This window comes from Arachis duranensis, chromosome 6, assembly GCF_000817695.3.
Source record: "Arachis duranensis cultivar V14167 chromosome 6, aradu.V14167.gnm2.J7QH, whole genome shotgun sequence".
Lineage (NCBI taxonomy): Eukaryota > Viridiplantae > Streptophyta > Magnoliopsida > Fabales > Fabaceae > Arachis > Arachis duranensis.
In genome coordinates, this window is record NC_029777.3 from 57,346,741 (window position 1) to 57,351,067 (window position 4,327).

A 4,327-nucleotide genomic window follows, 5' to 3' on the forward strand; every position below is an offset into this window, starting at 1 on the left:
AGTTCCTGCAGTTGTAACTTTCTTTCAGCTCGAGAATTCTCAATCCCCATGTTGCACTCTTTAACTGCCCAGAAGGCTTTGTGTTCGATTTCAACTGGGAGATGGCAAGCTTTTCCATAAACCAAGCGAAAGGGACTCATCCCAATGGGTGTCTTGTATGCGGTTCTATACGCCCACAGTGCATCTTGTAGCTTGGTGCTCCAGTCTTTCCTGTGAGGCTTTACTATCTTTTGCAAGATACGCTTAATTCCTCTGTTCGACACCTCAGCTTGCCCATTAGTTTGAGGATGGTAAGCTGTTGCAACTTTATGGATTATGCCATGCTTCTTCATCAATCCTGTTAGTCTCCTGTTACAAAAATGGGTGCCTTGATTGCTCACGATCGCTCGTGGTGATCCAAAATGGCATATAATATGGTTTCTCACAAAGGAAAACAACAGTGTTAGCATCATCAGTGCGGGTAGGAATTGCTTCCACCCATTTGGAAACATAATCTACAGCTAACAGTATATAAAAATATCCACTAGAATTTGGAAATAGACCCATGAAGTCAATGCCCCATACATCAAAAATTTCACAGAAAAGCATATATTGTTGAGGCATCTCATCCCTTCTGGATATATTACCAAATTTCTGGCATGGGGGACAAGATTTACAAAACCTAGCAGCGTCTCTAAAAAGAGTAGGCCACCAGAATCCACAGTCTAAGATCTTTCTAGCTGTTCTTTGAGGGCCAAAATGTCCTCCACTCTCAGATGAGTGACAGGCCTCTAAAATGGACTGGAATTCTGATTGAGGCACAATGTCTAATTATCTGGTCAGCGCCACATCTCCATAAATATGGGTCATCCCATATATAATATTTAGACTCGCTTTTCAGCTTGTCTCTTTGATGTTTAGAGAAATGTGGAGGGAATGTGCGGCTAACTAAATAATTAGCAACAGGTGCATACCAAGGGACTACCTCAGATACTGCTTGCAGGTTATTGGTGCACGAAATTGCAATCACACTTTTGAAACCCTGCACAACTAACCAGCAAGTGCACTGGGTCGTCCAAGTAATACCTTACGTGAGTAAGGGTCGATCCCACGGAGATTGTCGGCTTGAAGCAAGCTATGGTTATCTTGTAAATCTTAGTTGGGATATCAATAATTATCAGGGTTGATAGTGAAAAGTAAAAGAACATGAAATAAGTACTTGTTTTGCAGTAATGGAGAACAGGTTGAGGTTTTGGAGATGCTCCATCTTCTGAATCTCTGCTCTCCTACTGTCTTCTTCTTCAAACACGCAAGGCTCCTTCCATGGCAAGCTGTATGTAAGGGTTTCACCGTTGTCAGTGGCTACCTCCCATCCTCTCAGTGGAAATGTTCAACGCACCCTATCACGGCACGGCTATCCATCTGTCGGTTCTCAATCAGGCCGGAATAGAATCCAGTGATTCTTTTGCGTCTATCACTAACGCCCCGCCCTCATGAGTTTGAAGCTCGTCACAGTCATTCAATCATTGAATCCTACTCAGAATACCACAGACAAGGTTTAGACCTTCCGGATTCTCTTGAATGTCGCCATCAGTTCTAGCTTATACCACGAAGATTCTGGTTAAGGAATCCAAGAGATATCTACTCAATCTAAGACAGAACGGATGTGGTTGTCAGGCACACATTCATAGTTGAGAATGATGATGAGTGTCACGGATCATCACATTCATCAAGTTGAAGAACAAGTGATATCTTAGAACATCATGTGTAGAGACTTTTTCTGGAGTTAAACGCCAGCTTTCATGCCAGTTTGGGCGTTTAACTCCAATTTTTATGCCAGTTCCAGCGTTAAACGCTTGGAATTCTGAGGCTGATTTGCAACGCCAGTTTGGGCCATCAAATCTCGGGCAAAGTATGGACTATTATACATTTCTGGAAAGCCCAGAATGTCTACTTTCCAATGCCATTGAGAGCGCGCCAATTGGGCTTCTGTAGCTCCAGAAAATCCACTTTGAGTGCAGGGAGGTCAGAATCCAACAGCATCTGCAGTCCTTTTCAGTCTCTGAATTAGATTTTTGCTCAGGACCCTCAATTTCAGCCAGAAAATACCTGAAATCACAGAAAAACACACAAACTTATAGTAAAGTCTAGAAAAGTGAATTTTAACTAAAAAGTAATAAAAATATACTAAAAACTAGTTAAAATATACTAAAAACATACTAAAAACAATGCCAAAAAGCGTACAAATTATCCGCTCATCAGTTATCAAAAGGGAAATTATCATCTATAGGAGTAGAATCATCCTTTATATGTTCAAGGCAACTCAAGTGGTCTGCTACTAAATTCTGATTACCACTCCTATCCTTTATTTCTAAATTAAATTCTTGTAACAGCAGTATCCAACGGATAAGTCTTGGTTTGGACTCCTTTTTAGCTAATAGATACTTTAGAGCTGCATGGTCCGAATACACTACTACTGTGATACCAAGTAAATAGGCCCAGAATTTATCCAGAGCAAAAACAATAGCAAGAAGTTCTTTTTCAGTAGTAGTATAATTGGACTGGGCAGTGTCTAAAGTCTTAGACGCATAGGCAATAACAAAAGGATCCTTACCTTCACGCTGAGCCAGCGCTACTCCTACTAATCCTTACCTTCACGCTGAGCCAGCGCTGCTCCTACTGCATGGTTGAAAGCATCGCACAGATTTTAAATGGCTGGCTCTAGTCTGGTCCTCTCACAATTGGAGCTTGAGTCAGGTCGGTCTTCAGCTTATCGAACGCTTGTTTGCAATCCTCACTGAACTCGAACTCAATATCCTTCTGTAGTAATCTGGATAAGGAAAGTGCTACCTTACTAAAGTCCTTAATAAATCTCCTGTAAAAACCTGCATGGCCAAGGAATGAACGGACTTCCCTCACAGAAGAGGGGTAAGGTAGACTAGAAATAACATTCACCTTTGCTGGGTCTACCGAAATGCCAGTATTAGATACCACATGTCCTAATACAATCCCTTGTTTTACGATAAAGTGGCATTTTTCGAAATTCAATACAAGGTTCGTATTAATACATCTATCTAATACTCTCGATAATCCATCTAAGAAAAGGGTAAAAGAATCACCATAAACGCTAAAATCGTCCATAAAAATTTCCAAACAGTCCTTAGTAAACAGAATCCATCAGCATCAACAGTCCCTTTGTCAGCCTTTTTTCAGAGTTTTGCTCAGGTCCCTCAATTTCAGGCAAATTTCGCCTGAAATCACAGAAAAACACACAAACTCATAGTAAAGTCCAGAAATGTGAATTTAGCATAAAAACCAAACATCCTTAAAAGTAACTAGATCCTACTAAAAACATTCTAAAAATAATGCCAAAAAGCGTATAAATTATCCGCTCATCATTTACCTGACAGGCGATCCAGCATTTGATCAATGAATGGAAGTGGGTAGTGATCCTTACGGGTAGCTTGGTTGAGACGCCTGTAATCAATGCAGACTCTCCAGGCATTCTAAACTCTAGTTGCTATGAGCTCTCCATGCTCATTCTTCACTGTAGTGACTCCAGACTTCTTGGGTACCACTTGTACTGGGCTTACCCATTCACTGTCTGAAATGGGATATATGATACCGGCCTCCAATAGTCTGGTCACTTCCTTTTTGACAACTTCCAAGATGGTGGGATTCAATCTTCTTTGGGTTGACAGACAGGTCTTGCTCCCTCTTCTAAAAGTATTCTGTGCTCGCATACTTGAGGATTGATTCCCACTATGTCTGCCAAGCTCCACCCGATTGCCTTCTTATGCTTCCTCAGTACATCAAGTAGCTGCTCTTCTTGTTGAGAAGTCAGTTCTCTTGCAATAATAACCGGAAGCTTCTGCTCATCCTCAAGATAGGCATATTTGAGGTGTGGAGGGAGAGGTTTCAATTCTAACTTTTGATCATGGGCAGGCTCTGGATTATCTAGAGCTTGTGAAAATGGCGAAGTGTCCTCAGTGTCAGTTAAGAGGATCCCCACACTTGGACCTTGTCCAGTGTGCCTCTCTTCAAACTCTTCTTTTTGAACTTCAGCCACACTTTCGTCTATGACATCACACTGGAAGATAGAACGATCTTCTGGGAGATTGTCAATGACTCCATTCAGATTGAATATCACTATGCGGCCATCTATTTCAAAGGAGTATGTTCCTGAAAAAGCATCCAACTTGAATTTTGATGTCTTCAGGAATGGTCTTCCAAGTAAGATCGATGATGGCTTATCCGAATCATTATGGGGCATCTCCAAGATATAAAAATCAGTGGGAAATGTAAGCCCCTTAATGTTCACCAAAACATCTTCAGCAACTCCAGCCAT